The sequence below is a fragment of the Bemisia tabaci genome, chromosome 7 (assembly GCF_918797505.1).
Source record: "Bemisia tabaci chromosome 7, PGI_BMITA_v3".
NCBI lineage: Eukaryota > Metazoa > Arthropoda > Insecta > Hemiptera > Aleyrodidae > Bemisia > Bemisia tabaci.
The window spans coordinates 21,765,858-21,778,440 of NC_092799.1; the positions used below are offsets into that span (position 1 = coordinate 21,765,858).

Sequence of the window (12,583 nt, forward strand, 5' to 3'; positions counted from 1 at the left end):
CAGGCCTCTTAAATGTTCATCTCTAGTAACGCTTAGCTCCGCGTTTCTACCGGGCCGATTTTCATGGTTTTTGCGGCTATCGACAGGCAACTGTCTCTAGATTAGCTCGTTCTATTGATTTCGAAAATATGATCCAGGTTTTACCTCAAAGAATTGAAACTGAAGTTTGCATTTAGCCAAAGTCCGCCTGAGAATTTAGCCTAAAATTGAAGAGGTCAAAAGAGCTCAACTTTTTAAATGTTTCCAAGGGAAATCTCCCTAAAATTCCTTTTTGCATTAGAAAGATCCCGAGCTCTTTTGAAAAAGAAGGGGTTTGCCTAGGCCACGAAGAGAAATTTATTTCCGGCTACGCCTGTGAAAAATACCTGATTTTACGAAATGAAATCCAAGCTTAGTATCTCAGAATCCTCGTATTTGATACTTTTTCGTTCAAACTGACTGCACTGAAAAAAATATTCTCTGGCGTTTTTTACCAAGGTCCGTTGGTACCTTTACCATCTCACTTTTTTCACCAATTATTGGTAATTTTACCAAGACAGACTGGTAAGCTGACCTAAAAACCGGTATTTTTACTGGTTTTTTCAGGTAAGAATAGCACTTTTATTGGTAATCAATTCCCGGTAACTTTGCCATTTTATCTCGGTAATTCTACCACAGTCGAAAAAAATATCGGCGTTTTTACCGCGGTCCAGTAAAATTACCGAGAAAGTCAATAATTTTACCGAGATTTCTCGGTAAAATTACCAATTCCATAAATGGTAATTTTACCAAGAAAAAACTGGGATCAAATAGAACCCTGAATTCTTGTCAATTTTACCCTTTTCATAGTAAATACACCGAGATTTTATTTTCATTGAAATCCAAGCTTAGTATCTCAGAATCCTCGTATTTGATTCTTTTCTGCTCAAACTGACCGGAGTTATTTTAAACAAGAATTAATAGGCAACGCAACATGAACGAGTTTCAGATATGATACGATACTGTCTTACCTGGAGACAAACATGATTTGGTCCAACCTTCCCGCTTCTAGATCAGATTTTGTTCCCCGTGACATAGCACAGAAAATAATAGTGGCCATCAATCTTCACTTTCGGCCGCGTTGTCCCTGAAACCTTTAATCGCCGCAATTACTGGCTCAGATTTTTCTCGTTTTCTGAACATAGCCGAAGCGCAACTCTGTTGATTTAGATTAGCGATACAAAAATAATGCGGCTCTTAATTTACAATCTCCCGGTGAAGTTGGTGCATTGCTGCGGTGTAGATTGCCTATTTATGCGGGAAACTCCTCAATCTTTGCTCGTTCCCTACGATACTACCGTGCTCAGGAAGAACGCCGTATGAACCTCTAGACGTTGCCAAGTTTCCTCAGAGAAATTACGAACTTACAGGGAAAGTTTTAAATATTTTTCCTCTAATTTTTTGGACAATTTTGTTCGTGATTTAATCTAAAGTTATTGACAATTTCAAGAAAAAACGTGCATAACCTTCCCCAAAAATACTTATTTGATCGGGGGGCATTTGGCAACTCTCGAATGTTCATACGGCTTTCTTCCCCTAGCACGAGGATAAGCCGTCGAAATTTCAACCCTTTGGCAGTCGCGGCGAATCGGACCTTGAATTTTGCTAATGGCGTAGGCGTGGCCTCACTATCTTAGTCGTGACTTCTTTATTCTCACAAACTGTTGCCAAATCGTGGGTGCATAATAACGGATTCGGCCTTCATCTTCGTTGATAAAAATATCGGAAACGAGTCGTTGCAACGTGGCTTTCATGTTTATAATCACCCCGCTACCGGAGCCTAACTTTATTTTATGCAAATACTTACTGTCATTGGAATATGATTTTGCTTTGAAAATTGAGCTTAATTTATTTCTTTTATTTTCTCACAGCCTAATTACAGAATCGATCAAATTTATTCTTGTTTGTCAATCTAATGACATTAGATGCAATTTTAAAATAACTGTTCTGGGCAGTTGTAAGCTTTGCTTATGTTTATATTGCTGTCCTGTAACAGTCTTTGTGAAATTACGATACAGTAGTGACCCAAATACCGTCCTAAATTTTAATTTTCTGTGGCTGAGACAGTGGGACACACTCTTCTTCGGGCATTCTAGCGAAGTGAGTGCTTTGGGGTCTCAAATTGGAGGTTGGTTTGGTTAGTTCTTGGTACCTGAGGATCTTTATGGAGGACCGTGCACTGACCTTCAAAGAGAATGGTGCCAGGACACTGAGCTGAAAAAGCTCCTTGCTTAGTTCAATTCTTGTTTTTGTCAGTGCCCTGGTAAAAATTGGCAGTAGAATCTGTGTTCCAAAATACCATAGACCTAAAGCTGGCTGTTAGATTTTCAATAGCTTCTATAGCCGGCTACACAATTTCTTATAGTCTTGTATGGCCGATGGCGATTAAGCAACAGCCAGGCGATAAAGTGTATGCTAAATGTTACTAATTACGGATGCTAGGACTTAGTGAGTTTTTGGACTACCGCTCTATTTTTGGGCCGTAGTGTCTTGATTTATATTGCGTGGAAAGTTCCGTGTTTTTGAAGGATGCCTGCCATTCCTAATATGTCGGAGCGCCTTCAATTTCGTATGATACTGTGCAATACCTCTGGTGTGAAACAGTTGCATCAAGCGCCGCGGCACGCTGCGGCGCGGCGGGCGGGCAGCCAGCGCGAAAAGCGCATTAGCGCCTACAAACCTAACAGGGACACTTCACGCATTGCGCAATGCGTGAAGTATCCCTGTTAGGTTTGTGGGCGCTGGTGTGCGCTTATCGCTGGCAGCACGCCGCTCCGCTCTGTGTTAGGCTCCTATATATAATCTTGCGGAGTCAGCGTTTTCCAACTCATGATTTTGAAATGTTTGCACATCCTGTGAGGATTATTCTCATTTTAATTGATAAAAAAAATTTGTATTAAAGGAAAATGTAATGTGTGTTTTGTAAATATTATGGTGGTTCTGTATCAAACTTAATGATTTCCAAATCACACGAATTCCTACACAATTTCTCATAGCCTTTTAAAGCCGATGGTGATAAAGTGTAAAGCCCGGCGATAGGAACTATAGCCCGGCTGTGTACTTTTTTATCGCTTCGTATAGCCCGGCTATATGATTTGCTCCGCTTTCTACAGCCAGCTGTATGATTTTCTATTGCCTTCTTTGGCCGGCCATAAGAATTTCTATGGTATTTTGAAACGCAGCTCCTATCGCAAATTTTTACCAGGGTGCCCTTTTCCTTCGCAGAAAAAAATAAAATGAGTAAAAGTACGGATTTTCTAGAAAACTCTGAACAGCAAGATTTTTCGGTTTTCGGCTACTCATAGTGCGAAAACAAAAGTTGAGCTATTAACCGACTTTACAAGACCTTTTGTAGACCTTTTTGTTTTTTCCGAAATGAAAAAAAGAAAGAACAAAAAATGAAATGATTTTCTTTCAGAAAATCTACCACGCAGCCTTGATTCTTTTTTTTTAAAGTCCCAGTCCGATTTGAATTTTTGTATTCTCGATGCACGACGGTGCAAAAAATGATCATTTGTATGTAAACTAGCACTTAAGTAATAGAAATATCTTCTCTCTAACTGGTATGAACATGTGCTCTCATTCTCTAGAGTTATATTTGGACCGCGTTAAGCATGCAGAAAGGAACTAAGCCACATTAGATATTGCCAAATTAAACCGGGTTTATTTTTTCGTAACACCGGTTATTCAGATTTTTGTGCAGATTTCAGTAAATTTTTTACATAGTACAAACCAAATTCCTTAAAATTTTCAAAGGAATCCGCACATACGTTTTCTTGTAACAAATTTAATTGCCCAGTTAAATGTGGTGATAGCTGATGTGGCTTGGTTCCTTTCTGCTAAACGCGGTCCATTTATGTTCAGTGGCGTGGCGTGAATGATCGATTATCGATATCTCGCCATTTGAAGCTATGGTAAAGAATCGATTAGTAAGGTGCTCACTGCGAACACCCTAATAATCGATCTTTTTTCATAGGTTTGAGTGGCGTATCAATCGATATATCGCAAAGCACGCCACGCCACTGTTTATGTTTGAGGCATTGAGGCACAACCCTGAAGAACATGAGATAGAACTACCCCTCTTAGTCCCTAGTTTCGACAAAGAAATACTTCACGTGAATGGCCCGCTTGGTTTTTACATCGTTCACACTGTCGACAGCGGCCCATTAGCTCAGTTGGTTAGAGCGTCGTGCTAATAACGCGAAGGTCGCGGGTTCGATCCCCTCATGGGCCACTAATATTTTTCATCTGGATTAGGTTTACGGATGCATTTGCAACTTTGGACAACTCAAAATGTTCAAATATATTTGCCCTCCGAAACATTTTCTCTCGTGACATTTTTCACTAAAATGGATATTTTAACCAACAAGGCGAAATTTTCGAAGCAGCATTGGCTTTGGTGTTTCTTTTTAGAAGGGAGGGGGATGGTATGGGATGTTAAGGAGAAACATCAATAGTTGGAAAGGTGATATTTGTAATTTCCTAGTGTTACAAAGCGAAAGACTTTCCTTTATAATTGAATTTGGTCGGTACCTTTTATCAAACCGCGTCTCCTTTTTTTGTCAGAAAATAATTATTTTTGGGTATATTTTGACCCTTTCTCTTCCAAATAATCGTGGGAGGATAGTGAAATAGAAGAAGAAAAAATTACTACACATGTGTAAAAAGTATATTGCCCTCGAAAAATGCACTTATATATTAAAGTATGCGGCGGTTTGCTTTTACCCTCACTTCAAATTACGCTTACTGCTGACTTGTCTCTATATTGTATGTATAAATGAAAAAGTATGAGTGAAGACTGAAAGGAATAATGTTTTAAATAATTAAACTAGTAAACTTATTACTTTAATTTTTCAAAAAAAAGACAGAGATTTTTATAATTTTTCTTCTTTTAGATACTTGTATTATTATCTAACGTTACTTTATATTTTTGATTAATTCAATTTAAGTTATTTAATTCACTTTAGTTCATGTAGATGGGTACAAGACTTATTCATGTAGTAATTACGTTAATTTTTTAAATAAACTTTAATTAACGCTAAGTTTTTATCTTTTAAAATGCGTGTTGTGGTAAAGGTATTAATCCTTTATCTTATTTTATTAACAACACACAAAATGCGACTCTTCCTTAAATAAACTTTGTTTCAAAAGAATAAAAAAAAAAAAAAACTTGTCTTCTCTCATAGATATCCTATCCTGAACAGCAACAGTCATTGAATCCGTTATCAGATTTATCGCATGCCGAACCCATTCCCAGAGTAAAATTGGATTGGGGCTTAAAACCTGTGACCGGGAGGAGAGAGTCATGAGATCATCGGAATCAGTACCGGGTCCAACAAGTACCTCTTGGATAGTACAATAACATAATCTGTGCGACGACATCACAATGGAGCTATCAAAACCAAACAAGGGTGGCGGGTAGGGGGCGGCGTGTGACCGTTGGGGAGGGTGGAGGAGGGTGCCAAGTTCTCACGATGGTCCAGCCGCATCCAGCGGGGGCTGTTGCCAGTCGTGTCCGATTTCGCGTTCGAGCTCCCGAGATTCCCACCCCAACTGGCGCCCGAGCCTTTGAACTTATGAGAGAACTAGCCATCTACTTATTCCCTCATTAAAAGGCACGCGCCACCCTCCGACACAGCCAATAGCCGTGCAACCTGCGTCCCTGACCCCCCTAACGGCTCCTGCACCGCTCTAATGTGCTCTCTTACTTCACTTGCTTCATGCGGGTAGGTTAAAGAGCTCTGCACCCTTCCCTCCCCCCTTCGCGCACATCTCTGCGCAATGTTTACCTGTCAAAAAGCTCCCGCCACCGCGATGAGTCATGGAGTATGCTGCCGTGCTAAGGAAAAACACCGTATGAGCCTTTAGACGTTGCCATATTTCCTTCAAGAAAACCCGAATTTACTGAGACAATTCTGAATATTTTTCTTCAAATTTTAAGTCAATTTTGTTCAGGATTTAATCCAAAATATCTAAAAATTTCAAGGAAAAATAGGCATAACTGTCCTCAAAAATACATCTTATATTCGGAGAAATTTGGCAACTCTCGAATGTTCAAACGGCGTTCTTCCTTAGCACGACAGTATGAAAGGAAGTTCCTCCATGTTTGCTTTGATCGGGTTGGTGTGTTTTAAAATAATCATGGCACAGATGCTAATTTCTCACTTTTGGGTTTTTGTACATTTTTAATGTGATAAGTTTTGCGATATATCGATTGATCTGTCATTTAACCCTATGGAAAAAGATCGATAAATAGGGTGTTCGCAACGAACATCCTAATAATCGATTCTTTGCCATAGCTTCAAATAGGAAAATATCAACAATAGATCATTCACGCCTCGCGTGTGAACTTGAGTTACGTGAATTTTGATGGAGTAATTTTTGTGCTTAATTTAAGTATAGCCTTAAGTTCAAAAATACAGTTTACGAGGGACAGCATATTTATTTTTGTGGCCCCGACTAAGTATAGGGTCTCTTGTGAGTTGCCATTAGTCTATTCGTAAAGTTTGTATCTACGGGTTTGTTTACTTCCGGTATTGATTTACTTCAATTGATGATCATGACCCGGCAGATTTAAATCGCTCGCAAAAGCGTAGAACCGCCAACAGTAGACTCGAGCTAGGTTAGATTAGGTCACGCAACTAAATCAACTTCGTAACGATGCGGGAAGTGTCGCGTAGAAATGAAGGCGCGTCGCGGCAGAATCGCTCAGATTTCTCCTGAAGCTGCAATCAACGGAGAGTTTTAATTTTCTCTCTTTTCCTCTTCATTATACTGGATACGGACAGAAAATTGATGGCTATAGCCGACCAATGCGCAACTTTGTTTTCGACGTTGCAACCATTCATTTATATTTTTTGAAAGGAAACCAACCGGCCGTTTTTCTCGGAATCTGCCTCTCTGGATTGAATGTGAACAAGGCCGTTGCCTCACAGACAGTTTGATTAAGGCATCTTTAGAGACTTGAACGCCAAGATAAAAAAGTAAACGGAGCACCATCAAAAACAGCCTTCTGGTAAAATTCATTTCCCCCTCTTTTCTGTTTTTCCGGGGTAATTAACTATCTCTCCAATCCATTCGTTACGCTCGATCCAAAATTGGATGTCTTAATGCTCAAAAAAAAAAAAAAAAAAAATGTAAAAAAATGAATAAACAAAAAATCATAATGAAGCACGCAAATTTGAAAATCATACCTCCTTTTGATTAAATATATTGATTGAGGAGCTCGGAGGACAAGGCACATAAGTACAGTTTTTGCTATTTCGAGAAATACATGTTTGAAGTTTCGAAATTACATCGATTCTTGTGGCGGAAAGAAAGCTCAAACTGACTTTTTGATGCTCAAAACTTGGAGTTTGGGAGCGCATTTTGACAGAATATGTGTTACGACTAGTTTTACATGAAATCATTGATATCTCAATTTTTCAAAAACTGCTTTTATGCACCTTGTCCTCCAAGCCCCTCAATCGATACATGATTATTTTCAAGATAAAGACGTGCAAGCGTCCAAATGAATAATTACGGTGGAGTTTGGTTTTACACACCCCCTCCCCCTTTCGTGTAGTGCATGTCATTTTCTTGAATTTAATTAAAAAATTTGCCTTGAGTCAATTTTGGAATTCGATGCAATATTATTATTATTACTTTACATATTATAATAATGAAGACAAAGACGTCACTAACAGCATCGTGAACCAAGGTTCCCATTGCCGAACCTCTTTCTCAAGAAACGAGACATGGTTAGCAAAACTGTTTTCCCTCCATATTTAATGTACGTAAAACAATCGACTCTCGGTGAGGCAGTTTGTCTGACCTAAAATCGATATTTTTAATGGATTTAAATGGAGGAAAAACAGTGTTGCTAGCTTGAAAAATCGCCAGTGGCTCCCGGAAAGGAGGGTTGATTATTGTTTTCGTCGTGACTCATTGGACGAGATCCGGAGAAAACAGGTGCAATCTAAACCGATTTCGCTCATGTCTGCGACTCACAAAATGGGCCTTGCCATATACTGTAAAAAAATGTATCAAATAACGGTAAAAATACAGTTTTCTATGTGAAAGTTGCACCATCGCTCGAAGCTCGTGGCTCACGACTGAGTCATGGGCGACGCACAGGGGATCGAGTAAATAGAAGAGATCGGACAAATTTTGGAAAATTTAAACGCTTATAACTCCATCCGTTTATACTCGTACACAACTTCGAGATTCTTAAAGGGGTTCCATTGGTTTCCTCGTGAAATTTTCTTCCAGAGACACTCCTTGAAATTGAAAATGTGACGAAATAAACATCAAAGTTTGCAGTTTTAGTCAAAAATTTCATGTCCGACCTCTCTAATTGCGACTCGATCCACTGTGCGACGGCGGACTTTAAAGTCACTCAATTCTGCCGTGCTTGGAAATAATATCCCATGATTACTCGGAAGTTGTCAAATTTCTTCTCATTCATTACAAATTTCCTGGAAGACTTTTTTAATTTTTCCTACAAATATTTATCATAGGATTTTATTCGCAATTCAATCCATCGCATCTAAAAATGTCAAGTATATACGAATTGTTCAGTTGAAAGAGATAAAATTTAAGTATGAATGTTTCATAAAACTCTGTATCTACTTTAGATATTTAACACTTAAGCAAATGTAAAAAACCTCTCAAAAAACTTTTTCAATCACATTTTATGAGATGTATATTTCACTTAAAAAATAACCCAAGAATTTTGCCGAAGAAAGTAGTTCTTAACAGTTATTTTTTTAAGAAATTTTGAAAAATGCTTTTCAAAGGCCATTGTTACCAGGGTATTTATAATCGAACGACAAAAAAAAAATTCAGTGCGTGGACAGGGTGAAAATTGAGCACCATCAGCATATATTTTCTCGTCAAAATTTCAAACAAAACACGTTGAGCGTGTTCAGAAATTTCAATATTAACTTGTAAGTGGACCGCGTTTAGCAGAAAGGAACCAAACCACATCAGACATTACCAAATTTAACTGGGCTCCTTAATGTTTACAAGAGAACGTTTCTGCGTATTCATCTGAAAATTTTAAGAAATTTGCTTACCTATTATGCAGAAAATTCACTGACAATTCGCACAACCGCTTTAATTTAAAATATTAAATTGAGAAATTAAATTTGGCAATAGCTGATGTAGCTTAATTTTCCTTTCTCAGCACAGTCATTTTGCTTCGAATCGAAACAGACTTTTTTCGCTTCTTGAATGCATTGTAGCAGCTGGTACAATTGCGTGTGAGTGTCTATTCCCTTATTATTAGTCCCATTGTGGTCTTGGTCTGATAGGCAACTGAACTGACTGCACGGCAAAGCAAAAAGTATCATGGCGAATTGAAGGCGTTCCAAGCCGAGATAGTGCTTTCGAAGTACTTCTCGCAATCAAACCTTTACTATGCAGATGCACTTTATGGCGATTTGCTGGAGGAAAACTTCGGCAACATTTGAGTACTCGTCTGCCGTGCTAAGGAAAAACGCCGTATGAACATTCGAGAGTGGCCAAATTTCCTTCGATAAAATATTTATTTTTTTAGGAAAGCTGAGGATATTTTCCCTTGAAAATTTCAGGAGTTTTAAGTGAAACTGCGAACAAAATTATTTGAAAAATTGGAAGGAAAATATTTACAAATTTTTCCGAAAATTCGTGATTCATCAAATGAAATTTGGCAACGCCTGGAGGTTCATACGGCTTTTTTCTTTGGCACGGCAGTCGTGGCATCCTTTCTTTTAGCGAGGCAGCATTACTCTCCTCCTCTATTTGTACGCACGAGCAGAAACAGGACGGCAGGACGCACCAATAAAGTAACTTCGGCACCTCTCTCCATCCTTCACCGACGAAGGCGCTCGAACGCGGAAAAAGAAGGACGGAGTGCTTTTTCGATCGGCCACCGCGAGTCGCTATTAATATCCCGACGGGTGGCTCCTTATGCTCGTGCACCGAGGTACCATTCTAAGGAAAACCACCATCAGAACATTCGGACGTTGTAAAATCTCTCCTACCAAAATAATTTTTCAGGGGCAGAGTATTAAATACACCCCTTCGAAATTTACAGATGCGTTAGGTTAAACCTTGAGCAAAATTCGATGGCAAATTGAAGGACGAATCTTCGGAAGCTCGCATGTAAATTTGCATTTTACCGAGGGAAATTTTGCAGCGTCTGAAGGTTCATGAGTCACTTGTGGCTCCACGATCCCGATCGCTATTTCCTCTGCTTCGCAACGAAATTAATTTTCGAGTTCTCACAAAATGATACTCGTCTGTTCGGGTCCTGGACCTATCGATCACGTCCGAGGGTCGTGCCCGACCTGGACCATTATTACGAGTATTGAACCCGGCAGCGCCGTCCATCGGCCGATCTGATTGGTCGCCGCTGCCCTCGTTACGTCATTGGTTCATCAGTCGCGGCTCACGAATCTACGAATCGTACCTGAAGCAGGGGACACCGATAGTGATACAGTCGCCCCTCGATAATAGATCGTATTCGATAGTGGTTCGATGTATCGTATGGTTCAAAACAATAGAGCATAACCTCAAACCAAAATGTTAGGATATTTGTCAGAAAAGCTGAAAATGATAAATTTCGTAGCAATTATACTACTTTGGGCCAATTAGTATTCATACGAATCAAAAAATATCACAGAAAACCCGTTCCGTCAAATTACCCAATTTTGACTTTTGAGGCTACACTGGAAAAAAATCTCGGTGTATTTACTAAGAAAAGGGTAAAATTACCGAGAATTCAGGGTTCTATTTGATCCCAGTTTTTTCTTGGTAAAATTACCATTTATGGAATTGATAATTTTACCGAGAAATCTCGGTAAAATAATTAAACTTTCTCCATAATTTTACTGGACCTTGATAAAAACGCCAATATTTTTTATCCACTGTGGTAGAATTACCGAGATAAAATGGCAAAGTTACCGGGAATTGATCACCAATAAAAGTGGTATTCTTACCTGAAAAAACAGTAAAAATACCGGTTTTTAGGTAAGCTTACCAGACTGTCTTGGTAAAATTACCAATAATTGGTAAAAAAAGTGAGATGGCAAAGGTACCAAGGACCTTGGTAAAAACGCAGAGATCTTTTTCAGTGTATGTTCATGTTTTGAACCAATCGATATCGATACAATCTCACCCGTTTGATGTATCGAATACGATCTATAAACCGCAAATGAGACTGAAGTCAAAACACAAGAGCAATTCCCACGCGAATACTGAGGTTTTCGGTGAGCGCATTAAAATTAAGTGATTTGTTGTTGCGAGTGAAAAATTAAAGCCGGATTTGTTTGGGATGCTGATTCGGGATGAGGGGTGCATTAGAAAAATAATGGAGAAAAAACTGATTCAATGACCCATGGATGGATGGAAAAACATATTGAATACTTCTTGACAATTACAGTCCTAGTGCGACAAATCATGGGATAAAAATAGCGGGTCAAATGGGGAGGGGCGCTAAGCGCGGGAAAACAGCCCGCGCATCCGCATTGCCAAATTTATCATAAAACAACCTTTTCACACAGTCAAAAAGCAGATTTCACGCAGTCTCAGATTGATAGAGGAAAGAACTGCAACAAACTTATTTTGCCGAAATGAATCTCTTTTATGGCTGTGTATTGTTTCTTTGTCCACACTGAAGTCTTCTCAACTGAGACACACGAAAGTAAATCAGCACTTAACCGAGAATCGTGATATAACTGAAAAATTTATATTGGCAATTTTTTTTTTCGAGTGACGTTATTTATTAAGCGTTATGGGTGCGTTTTAAAGTCGATGTTTGGGTTAATATAGTAGTTAATGAACTTTGCCACAGAGGTAGATTACAGTCAATTTTTAAGAAGACTACGTTTTGGAACGAGGTACTGCAATTTCTTTCTCATTCATGATGGTGCATATCTGCATGGAGAAAGAGAAACTAATAGCCTATATGTTGTTCTCCAAAATGAACTGCAGAGATAGTTCCTTTTTGCAAAATGTGTGTCGAAATCGCCATTGTTGGTCCGTGTAAGCAGTAATTAACGCAGTTTTCACCCGGAAGTCTGTATTACGCCGAGAGTAGTCTTATTGAAAAACGCCATCAATTTCAAAAATACAGTTTGATAAACCAGTTCCCGTCAATGATGCACGGACGAAAGAAAAAGGAAGGACGCTTATATTTCATGGGCTGGGAGGACAAGGCGCATAAGTACAGTTTTTGAAAACATCGAGACATCAACGATTTCAAGTAAAACTAGTATCAATGCATACTTTGTGAAAGATTCGCTCCAAAATTCCAAGTTTTAAGCATCAAAAAGTCAGTTTGAACTTTCTTTCCGTCACTGATCCATGCAATTTTGAAAGTACAAACACGTATTTCTCCAAATAGCAAAAACTGCACTTAAGTGCTTTGTCCTTCAAGCCCCTCATTTGATAATATTTCCTGACGAATAAATTGACTCAAACTGAATGTCAAATACTTCGAAATTTCGAAAATTTTCGAGGAGAGTCCCCTACGTTGGAGGTGTGGAAAATTAGGCTCCGAGGCCGTCCGCACTGAAAAAATTCTCGGCGTTTTTACCAAGGC

The 12,583-nt window shown here is 38.9% G+C and overlaps 1 non-coding gene across 1 annotated transcript; it reads left to right on the forward strand.

Moving 5' to 3' along the window:
* The first annotated feature begins 4,178 nt into the window (after nt 1-4,178).
* Nucleotides 4,179-4,252, forward strand: TRNAI-AAU (transfer RNA isoleucine (anticodon AAU)). Its single transcript has one exon. It is a non-coding gene; the product is annotated as a tRNA-Ile (tRNA).
* Nucleotides 4,253-12,583: the final 8,331 nt, after the last annotated feature.